At 35.0% G+C, this 12260-nt stretch overlaps 1 long non-coding RNA gene across 1 annotated transcript; it reads left to right on the top strand.

Moving 5' to 3' along the window:
• Positions 1-6979: 6979 nt before the first annotated feature.
• On the top strand, positions 6980-12023 carry LOC145166543 (uncharacterized). The gene is made up of 3 exons (XR_013740592.1): positions 6980-7122; positions 7294-7438; positions 11758-12023. It is a non-coding gene; the product is annotated as an uncharacterized LOC145166543 (long non-coding RNA).
• Positions 12024-12260: the final 237 nt, after the last annotated feature.

Raw genomic sequence — 12260 nt, 5'->3', positions numbered from 1 at the left:
AACCTCCTGCAAGGTTGGGATGTCATTTCCTATGAGTAGTATGTCATCCACATACAGTACCAAAAAACTAACTATACTCCCACTAGCTCTGACATACACGCAGGACTCATCTTCACTTCTTGAGAAACCAAACTCTTTGACCTTCTCATCGAAACAAAGATTCCAACTTCGAGATGCTTGTTTCAATCCATAAATGGATTTCTCAAGCTTGCACACTCTATTGGGGTACTCTGCACTGACAAAACCTTCTGGCTGATTCATGTAAACATCCTCAGCCAACTTTCCGTTAAGGAAAGCGGTTTTGACATCCATTTGCCATATTTCATAATCATGAAATGCAGCAATGGCTAGCAAAACCCTAATAGACTTAATCTTTGCTACTGGTGAAAAAGTTTCATCATAATCAATTCCCTGAGTCTGAGTAAACCCCTTCGCAACCAGTCGAGCCTTATAAGTGTGCACTTTCCCATCCATGTCGGTGTTCTTCTTGAAGATCCATTTGCACCCGACTGTCTTACGACCTGGTACATTGTCAACCAAGTTCCAAACTTGATTGTCATACATGGACTGTATCTCGCTGTCCATAGCCTCCTTCCATTTAGCAGACTCTGGGCCTGCCATGGCTTCCTTAACACTGTTAGGTTCATCCAGATTTACCAGTGTACTGTCACTGATAAATGTATCACCTTTCGTAGTAATATGAAATCCATAATAAAACTCAGGTGTGTTCCTAACCCTTGTGGAACGCCTCGGAAGTATAGACTCGTCAGCTGGATCAACAGGAATTTCCTCCTCAAGTTGATTGCTAGTGTCTGAGGTTCCTTCACCAATTGAGTCTTGAATTTCTTCAAGGTCAATTTGCCTCCCACTGTCTCCTTGGTTTATAAATTCTCTCTCTCGAAAGACCCCTCTCCTAGCCACAAAGACCACATTCTCACTGGGTCTGTAGAAGAGGTAACCAAAGGATTTTTGTGGGTAGCCGATGAAAATACACCTTTCACTTCGAGGTTCGAGCTTGTCATGAGTTTCGCGCCTCACAAAAGCCTCGCAACCCCAAATCTTGATGTGGTCCAAATTGGGAACTTTCCCAGTCCACATTTCATGAGGTGTTTTGGCAACCTTCTTTGTAAGGACTAGATTAAGGATGTGGGCGGCAGTCTCTAAGGCATACCCCCAAAAAGAGATTGGTAGCGAAGCTCGACTCATCATAGAGCGAACCATGTCCAACAAAGTTCGATTGCGCCTCTCAGCTACACCATTCAGCTGTGGTGTCCTAGGAGGTGTCAATTGTGAGACAATCCCACACTCCTTAAGATAGTCGAGGAACTCAGTACTAAGATACTCACCACCTCGATCGGATCGAAGCATCTTAATGTTCCTTCTCAATTGGTTTTCTACTTCCTGTTTAAACTCTTTAAACCTTTCAAAAGTTTCTGACTTATGTTTGATTAAGTAGACATAACCATATCTACTAAAATCATCAATAAAAGTCACATAATAGCGATTAGCATCCCTTGTGGCGGTTTTGAATGGTCCACATACATCAGTATGTATAAGGTCCAACAAACCCTCACCCCTTGCACAAGTACCAGTGAAGGGTGATTTTGTCATTTTTCCAAGTAGACAAGACTCACAACTATCATCCGACTTGAGGTCGAACGACTCCAAGACTCCATCCTTTTGGAGCTGGCCTATGTGTTTCTTGCTTACATGTCCAAGACGACAATGCCACAAAGATGCTTTATCCAAGCTAATAGAAGAATCAATACATAATACATTATTTCCTAAGTTATCTACAACCGATACAGCTTCATACACACCATCACAAGGTAATGCTTTAAAATAAAGAACATTATTAAAGAAAGCATTAATACTACCAACTTCATTATCAAAAGAAAAGGTAAAACCTTGTTTGTACAAAGCATGAATGGAAATAATATTCCTCGCCATTTCAGACGAGTACACACATTTATTCAAATCTAACTTTAACCCACTATCTAGCAATAAAGTATAAACTCCAATCTTGGTAACAGGTGCAACCTTCTTGTTCCCCATGATTAAGTTTATCTTTCCGTGCTCCACATCCTCACTTCTTCTTAGGCCCTGCAAGTCACAACAGATGTGAATACCACAACCTGTATCAAGAACCCAAGAATTAGAATATGGTGAGTTATTTAGACAATATAGTGTAAATACCTGCATGGGATGGTTTCACTTTCCCATCCTTGACATCCTGCAAGTACTTTGGGCAGTTTCGCTTCCAGTGCCCCTTATTTTGACAGTAGAAGCATTCAGCATCCTTAGGGATGGCAGAAGGAGTGATAGAACCACCTTTGGTTCCAGATGAGGAGCCTTCAAGGGACTTTCCCTTGGTACCATTCGAAGGGTGCTTCCTCTTCTTCCCTTTGCCTTGCCCGATAGCCAAAACAGGGGTAGTAGTAGGAGTAGGAGTAGCAACCGACTTACTTTTAAGACCACTTTCGGCAGTCTTTAGAAGTCCTTGAAGCTTACTGAGTGTGACTTCCTCCTTGTTCATGTGGTATGTCATACGAAATTGATCATAACACGAGGGCAAGGAGTGCAATATGATATCAATTGCCAACTCCTCAGGGAAGTTCACATTCAGTTTCATTAGACGGTCCACATACCTTTGCATTTTCTGCATGTGGCTCGTGATTTGTTCGCTATCCTTCATACGGGTAGTGATCATGGAGGAGATTATTTCATACCGCTCTTGACGAGCACTCTGATGGTACCTTTCCATCAGATCCTGATGCATCTCAAAAGGGTAATAGTCCTCATAGGACTTTTGGAGTTCAGCTGTCATGGTGGCCATCATGATGCATGCCACCTTGGTGGCATCTCTTTCATGTGCCTGATACTCAACGACCTCCTCAGGAGTAGCAGTGGACTCATCAAGCTCCTTTAGCTCCTTATCGAGGACATATTCCTTGTCCTCGTAACGAGTAACCATCCTGATGTTCCGGATCCAATCCATGAAGTTGGAACCATCAAAGATGACCCTCCCACAAAGGTTCATGAGGGAAAAGGAGCCAGTAGGGTTAGAGCCCGAAGCTTTGTTGTTGGAAGACATCTGAAAAGAAGAAAACAAGTTTAGATTAGATATATCGAATCCTTAATAATACACCCAAATGTAATATTAAGGCTAGGATCCAACACAATATATTATAACTTAGAAGAGGGATGCCGTAATCTAAGCTATAATATATTTGAAGGTAGGTGAATGACGATTCACCAATTTCCACCATGAAAACGAAATGAATTATTAGGTTTAATTGGTTTTGAAATTCCTAGATTCCTTTGAGATTCATTGAACTTTTCAATGGCATGTTTCAATCTCGATTGTGCCCTTCAAGTTTTGTGACTGGGATGTCGAGGATCACAAAACAAGGTGTGAATAACCATGCAAATTCACTTGGTACCCTTAATATTATCACCTAATCAATGTGCCGGTTAACCACACACGCTCCACTGATCTATGATAAACATTAAGTCACCCTTCGTGATCCTTACTAGTCCAAGTTAGTGTGCCGGTTAACCATACACGCTCCACCAACGACTTGGTAAGGTACAAAGTGTGAATTTCATGGGTTAGCACCATATTCACATTTTCCTAAAGTAACTAAGATTGAGAATTTATAAAAGGTTTAGTTACTTTATAATATTCATCATACTTTTAATGAGAATTTATAAGTCCTTGTCTTACCCGTTCGGCTAACGACCCTCCACCAGTCAAGCAAGCGGTGGGTGAGAGTGGACACCCATTAAGTTGCCATTTTATAGGCAACAACCTTATACCCACCTTATAGACTGGCTTCGTGAATGAGGCGTACTAGCGGTAAGACGACTTTAATCTTATACATATATATAATAATTAACCATTAATGTTATAAATAGTATAAGGGTTGAATTTTAACTTTTAAAACTCTAAGGGTTTGGAATTAAAGTATATTAAAGTGTGTGTAACTTTACAAATTCCAAAACTTGAGGACAAGTTTTGAAACTATTCAAAACTTTTCATTTCATAACTTATGAATTAAAGGTTCATAAAAATGAAGACTCTTCATTTCCATGTAACTTATGTGTTTTAAGTGTGTGTTTAAAAGAAGTGACCTTTGGATATCCATAACTTGAGGACAAATTATGGACTCCATTAAAACACATAAATGATCAAGAATTAATCCTAAACAATTCAGCAAATAATTCCTATCATCTTCTAAATTCATAAGAACATGAACATGATCATCAAAGTTTCAAGAATTATACGAACACATACAAAGCATGAAATTTTGATATAAGCTATTGTAAATGGATTAGAACAACCATTACACCAACTAAAACAAGTTTTAAAACACCAAAACAATTTAGGGTAATGTTTCTAGTCCATTTCCAGCAGCAAAAGTCGAAAATCTGCATTCTGAGGCTCCTACTCGCCGAGTGCACGAACCTACTCGGCGAGTAGGATGAGTTTACACATGAACTCGGCGAGTCCCCCCATGGACTCGGCGAGTTCATCAGTCAGACAACAAAAAATCGACTTTTTATCACTATTTTGCATCAAGTATCAAACAAACAAACCTAGGCTCTGATACCACTGTTGGGTTTTGAGCATTCTAACACTTCCTAAGTGTACATGCAACCCTATTAAACCTTGGATCTATGTTTGTCTAAGATACATGCAAAATATTATTTTCCAAGGTTTATAACCTATCTAGCATGGCATGGGGTACTTTTATCCATAAAAGAACTAGATGAATTACATACCTTTTGTTGATTGTTGATTCCTTGGAGTTTGAGAGCCAAGCACCAATAATGTGAATGCCTCAAATGGAAATCACAAATCACCACAAACTTGGAAAATGTATGAGAGAGTATTCTAACTGTTGATTTTGGCCACCACACTTACACACACATTAGTGTCTTTTTCATGCAACATAAGCTTGTTTATATAGTGTTCATGGTTAGGGTGAAACCCTAATAACCCATGTCTTTTCCTCTTCCAAGGATCCATGGGTAAAAGCTCCATGGATCATCCATGGACTTCCATATAAGCTTAGCCCATTCCCAAATGAGTGTTAGCCCACACCATATAAATATAATAGTCCATGATTTAATTAGTCTTCCTTTTAATCACTAAATTAATTCATAATTAATTCAAGATTAAAACTAATTAAGTAACATGACTTTATATTAATATATTATAACTTATAATATATTAATAAATCGTAAGTATACAACTCTCATAAAATTATCCATAACTAGTTTGGGTGAAGTGCAACCCAAATGGACCATGCCGGGTCGGGTCAAGTATATACCAAATAAGTTATGGACTTAGACACCTTATCCAACACATATGTATCGGTCTATACGCGTTTGACATGCCCATCTGCGGTTGTTAGCTACAACCTCGCCTGATCAATCGAAGCGGGTGATAGGTGTCTACAATTTTTACTGCAACGTCCAATGAAGCATTATAGTCGGGTACACTCAAGTCACATAGCTCGGTTATAGGACTAACTATAAACATTAAGTCAAATCTCTCTCTCTCTCTCTCTCTCTCTCTCTCTCTCTCTCTTTCTCTCTCTCTCTCTTTCTCTCTTACCACAACTCTTAAACTTGGTTCGTTTAAAAATCGCTTTAAGCATGAAATTACTTATGTCAAGACATTGTTTGGATTTTTCAAAGCTTATTTAAATATGGTTTACTTATAAAGAAAATACATTTTGAAACGCTTTTAAAAGTATCATTACTGCTACTAGCAGAAAACTTGTGACTCTCACCAACCTTGTGTTGGCCCTCAAAATTACATGTATTCTCAGGAAATCACTAAACAGACATTCAAGATAGATTGGATTACAGGTGACCTAGTTTACTTTCTGTTGTATTATATGCCTGCCTGTTAAGGCAATTCATGTATTATTATTATTATTTGTAAAAAAAACCGTGTATTCAAATATCAAGATGGAACATGGATGCTATTTTGTATATTGTTGTACTTGTGTTATATATTCAGTTTACCTGTGATCCATGAACTTAGTCGCACAGTCCGACGTGTTCCGCCGCCTCGACCGGGGGTGTGACAGTACAGGCCCTCCAAGAATGGTTTCTTCAGGTAAATTAAGAATTAGATGAATCATTATGTCGAAAAATGTTGGAGGATATATGCTTTCAAGATTGCATAAAATCTTCACCACTTCTGCTTTGGCATTTCTCACGTCGTTAACATCCAATGATCGTGCACAAATTGTTTTATGGAATTGAAAGATCTAGTATACCCAATTGGGAATTTAGTATTTATGGAAATAATATTTATTGGAGAAATAACAACTTATGAAATATATCATAAAGTATGATTATTTATAAGTTATATTTATATCTAATTAAACTAGTTAGAGTTTATTTATATAAAAGATGGTTTATATATATACATATATATATATATATATATATATATATATATATATATATATATATATATATATATATTAGTTAATTGTTTTATACATATATGTTAGAAATTCATTATATAAATGATAGCCTTTTATATATGTATACACTTAACTATTTATGAATAAAGAAAGAGCACATCATTTTTTTGTCCCCTTGGCTCAAATTTCGTAGATGGCTCTTTAAAGGGGAAAGACTTTTTTTTCTTTATTTTACATCCATACTTGATAGAAACATGTTCCATGCTTTTGCTTTATGTCAACATCTTTTGTCTACATTGGATGAAAGATAAAAGAGTGGACTTGCAAGTAAATGATACTAGTTCTTTCAATTATTCTACTTCTCCTTTTGAATATGAAAAACTGAGAGCATAAATCTCTAAAGGGTAAGCCAAAATTTTGTTTTTACATGCTCTTCCTTCTCCTCCTTTCTCTTACAATTGGTGCTAGATAAAAGTCTATTTGTTAGCTTACCTTTGAACATATATTTGGTATATATTTCTAAAGCTTATGAACAGCACATTACAAGTGAAATACTAGCATATATGATGGTTCTACTCTTGCTTAGTGGATACTTCTAGAGAGCATCTATTTTGGAGTTTAAAGTCATCTTCATCAACTTCCTTACTGCCAAAAGGAACCAAAGTCTTCAAAGGTTGTAACACTTTCCTTTTTATGGTTGTTTTAATCTTTCTAGGCCTTGCAAAATGATCTTTTAGTGGGAATAAAACTAGTTTTATTTTGCTCAAATCTTAAGTCTTCCTTTGCATTGTTTATGTTTTTTTAAACAAATTTTTGAATAAAACCCCAACAAGAATGTAAACAGGTCAATGATTGTTGTTGAAACATTTGCTGGGAGACCTGTTTGAACCCTTATAGGCAGCAATCGTTGCATGAGTATTCACAAGTATATAAAGAAACATATACCTAAGAAGTAAAAATCGGACGGAATGGATAGAGTATTCACAAGGGTAGGCTTCTATACCCATATTTTGAATTGAATACCTTATCTCATATGTGAATGTGTATTGCATGGTTGTTTGTTTAAGAAAAATTTGGTGGCATTTCCCCTTAGCTCGCAAGTAGATAAAGAAATATATACCTGGGGAGCAAGGAGAAAATGAGAACCAAATTTTTCTTATACAAAAAATCATGTGATACACATTTATATCCTAAATGAGATAAAGTATTTAAAAAACAGTCCCAAAACGGGGACAACCCGAAATTAATTTCTAAATCAATTTTGGGTGGGTATTACTAGGTTCTTGATAATTATAAAGAAGAGACTTAAACTACAAAAACAATGATTCAACATGTTTTAATAAAAAAACCAAAATTAAACAGTACATTATTTAAACCATAATATTAAAAATAGAATGTTATGATATAGAATAAACAAAAGTATAATATTATAATTAACAAAAATATCATATTTTTGTTAATTACATCATACTTTTGTTTATTTTCTATTATAGCATCGTGCTTTTAATATTATATTAGATAATATTATGGTTTAAATAACGTACTGTTTAATTTGTTTTTATAATTAATTTAATTTGATTTTATAATTAATTTAATACTTTCATTTTTGTTATTAGTTTTTTTATCTTCATATTTTTTGTTGTTTTTTCCAATTATAACATTGTACTTTTTTCATATTCATATTACCTAACCACTTATAATTAACCACTTATCAATGTAGCACTTTTTAATTTCATATTCAGTTATAGCATTGTACTTTTCTTAACGTATGATGTTATATATTTTAGACATCCAATTCTTGTTTTAAAAATTAAGCACTTCATTCAATCACAAAATCAAACAAATTAAGCACTTCATTTTAGCATTTCATTTCGGTTTAAGCAATTAAGCACTTCAATTTAGACATACAATACCACTAATCATAAAATACGTCTAATTCATGTTTTAGCAATTAAGCACTTCATTCAATCACAAAATCAAACAAATTAAGCACTTCATTCCAGTTTAAGCAATTAAGCACTTCATTTTAGACATACAATACCACTTTCATACAATCACAAAATACATCCAATTCTTGTTTTAGCAATTAAGACTTCATTCAATCACAAAATCAAACAAATTAAGCACTTCATTTTAGCACACCGCTCCGGTTTAAACACAATCATATAATTATACAAATCTTTCCATTTTCATCTAAACACGCATTCTGGTTTAGCAATTAAGACTTCATACAATACCATTTTCATACAATCATATAATACATCTAAACACAAAATCAAAAAACTTATACCAAATTTCAGTTTCAAACAATTATACAAATCATCATAGAAGGCATGCAAGACATCATATTTTCATACAATTATCCAAACAAATAAAAAAAGAAAAAAATACTTACCTGTGGTATGTGCTTGAGGAATTTCGGTGGTTTGCTTCTATGATGGTCCTTCGGTGGTGGCTGGTGGTCACCGAAAAAACACCAAATCAGAAAAAAAAAATTAGAAATCAAATATGCTTACATGTTGTCGGTGGCGAAGGGAGAGGTTAGAAGGAGAGTGAAGTCAGTGGTGGTCCTCCGGTGACACCCTAACCGGAAAACAAAGAAAAAATTGGAACAATAAACACCCAAATCAAAATGAAACCTGAAAAAAAAAGGAGAAAATTGGAATTAGGGAGTGATGTAGAGTGTTACCAGCGATCTAAGGTGAAGTCGTCGGCCAAAGGTCAAAAATCGCCGGTGAGATTGAGAGAAAAATCACAGATACGCGCAACAAATATGGGAGACGAACCAGGTCTCATATGGGGTTAGAACCCTATACCGACGAGATGTTGTTGGTATAGATAATAAGGTATACAATGTCGCACAGGATATTCTCGCAATTAGAAAAAAATTAAAGGAAAAACAAAATGTACAAACGATAAGTCGGAGGTTTAGATTTCACACGGATCGCCATTTTCTGTACCGGCGATAAGTCTTCGGGCCAGATTACAACAAACGGCATCGTTTTTATTTTCTGCAACATCAATTATAAGAAAATTGGAAATTATAATTTTCATTACCTATACCGACAACTTGTCGTCGACATAGTTTTCAGAAAACCGCAAAAAATGTTTTCGTTCCCGTGCATCCTATTTGGACAACATGTCGTCTGCATATAGTTCCAGGTCAAAGAAATTTGGTCTAACTCTGGTCAACTATGTACTAATAACAAATCGTCAGTATCGCTAACATTTTACCGACGCCGGATGTTGTCGATACAAATGTCGTCGACGCAGGTAAGGATTCTTGTAGCGGAAGGAAGATCTAATGACCAGGTGAAAACGTCAATCTTTTATGAAAAGACATTGGAACCAAGATGGGAGATGGGAATAAGTTTTTGAAAAAGAAAATGAACATGACAACAAAGGAAATGTTGTTCATGTGAAAGCTTCATTTCATGGTGAAGCATTTTTTGTTGGTGAAAGTAGGAATATGTTTGGATAGGGTTATGCTATTCAGAAATAGACGAACTGAATGATGCGTCGGAATGGATTGACGATGGATTGTTTGGGTATGATTATATGAATATGTTTGGATAGGGTTCTGCTATTCAGAAATAGACGAACTATTTCAACAGAAAAAGATTGAGATCAACTCAAGTCTTAAAACACTCAAATTTAGCTTATCCATTCCATATGGGCAAAGGCCCTATTTATAGGCTCAAAGGAGCCGAGTACAATAATAGAACTGCAATCGGTTGATTGCAATATGACAAACCTATTTACATTAATGCCCCCTAGAGTATTGAAGGTCTTACATACTTTATTTTACTATGCTACGGACACTTTGCATACAATAATTATAAAAGACAAAACCATAAATAATTACAAATCCTTTCCATATTGAAAGGCCACATGTATTCACATTTGAAAGGCCACATGTCTTCAATAATGTGTCTTCTTCAATAATGGCTTCTTATGTCATTGCTTAAGTCATTCCTCCCGCCACAAAAACAGTTCTCCTTACACCACAAAAACCTATAAACCTAAATATAAAGAATATTATGTCTTCTTACACCACAAAAACCTATAAACCTAAATATGTCTTCTTCAATAATGGTGACGGAAATAATATAATTAGGATAGAATTGTACCTGAATGATGCGTCGGAATGGATTGACGATGGATTGTTTGGGTATGATTATATGAATATGTTTGGATAGGGTTCTGCTATTCAGAAATAGACGAACTATTTCAACAGAAAAAGATTGAGATCAACTCAAGTCTTAAAACACTCAAATTTAGCTTATCCATTCCATATGGGCAAAGGCCTTATTTATAGGCTCAAAGGAGCCGAGTACAATAATAGAACTGCAATCGGTTGATTGCAATATGACAAACCTATTTACATTAATTCCCCCTAGAGTATTGAAGGTCTTACATACTTTATTTTACTATGCTACCGACACTTTGCATACGGGGGGGGGGGTGTATGGGATGAGAGAAACATGGTAGATGAAGTTGTTTGGTTTATGTCTCGTAAGGGTGATAATGAAAGAGATGATGGTGTAGGGTTAAATAGAGATATATTTGAAAAAAATGAGGTGGGAAGAAGAAAATGTAGGATGGGTTGGATGTGGAGAGAAAGGGATAAAGAGTGTTAGATGTTGTTTGTTTTTTTTTTTTAAAAAACTCTTATGACCACTTTTTGATCGCGGCGCAGCACACGCGTAACACTTGCCATCTCGCAATAGTTTATTTTTTTTGGAAGGCTTCAGACTATAAAACTTCTGTGCGTATTCTACGCGGCGCAACACTTGAATTGTCTCTTCAAACATCTTCAGCTTTTCATTTTTTCCAAGTGATTTTTTTTAGAAATTTGGTTTAACTATTTTTTTAACGTAGATTTAAAAAAAAAAACTTGATTTACGGATTTGATACAATTTCTTTTTATAGTTTCCACAATTTTTTATAATTTGATTTTCAAAAAAAAAAAAACTTTGATTTTTTTAATTTTTTTTACCGTTTTTGTTAATAATATTTTCAGTTTCGGTTGCATTTTTTTAACATTGGTAATTCTTTTACGAACTTTGTTGACATTGTTTGGAATATTTTCTTAATTTTTTTTATTATTTATTTTTTTTATGTTTTTTAAAATTAGTTTTTTACTAGAATAAAATCGATAGCTTCTGTTACATTTTTTTAGATTTTATTTATTATATTTTTGTTTTTTATATGTTCTTTTTAGTATTCTTTCAATGTTTTAATACTAGAATTATTTAAATTTTATTTTACTGCAAATGTTAAAAAACAAACATGTTTCTTATTACAGTCTGCAACCGTTTGGTCCACCTCTTCTGTTGTAGAGGGTTGCAAAGGTGGTCTGCACACTTCATGAATTTTCGTTTCGAAAAAACAAATAGCACCTTAAAAAGAAAACAAAGTTTGAAGGAGACGATAGGTGGAGGAGATTTCGTTGATATGTTCTAATGGAGAGGTTTGTGCTAAAAAGAATGGATGGAAGTTTGGTTTTGACATATGATTTTGTACATATCCATCAAATGAAGTCCATATTTTGAGCAAGGCTCGTATGTTTGTTATACTGAATTAAGAAGATTAAACTACAAAATGGTGTATTGTTATCATCATATAAATTATTAAAGGTGGCAATGGGTCGACCTGAGTTGGGTTCGGGTTCAATCAATTTAATAATTGGGTTGAAAATTTCAACCCAACCCAACATGTTGATTTAAAAGGGTTGATATTTTCAACCCAACCCAACCTTTTAGATAAATGAGTTGTCATCGGGTTGACCTGTTTACGTGGTTCCTGACC

The sequence above is a fragment of the Lactuca virosa genome, chromosome 3, assembly GCF_052849685.1.
Source record: "Lactuca virosa cultivar CGN04683 chromosome 3, Lactuca_virosa_CGN04683_v6, whole genome shotgun sequence".
NCBI lineage: Eukaryota > Viridiplantae > Streptophyta > Magnoliopsida > Asterales > Asteraceae > Lactuca > Lactuca virosa.
Note: the sequence above shows the minus strand (reverse complement) of the source record. Positions and strands in the feature narration are given on the sequence as shown.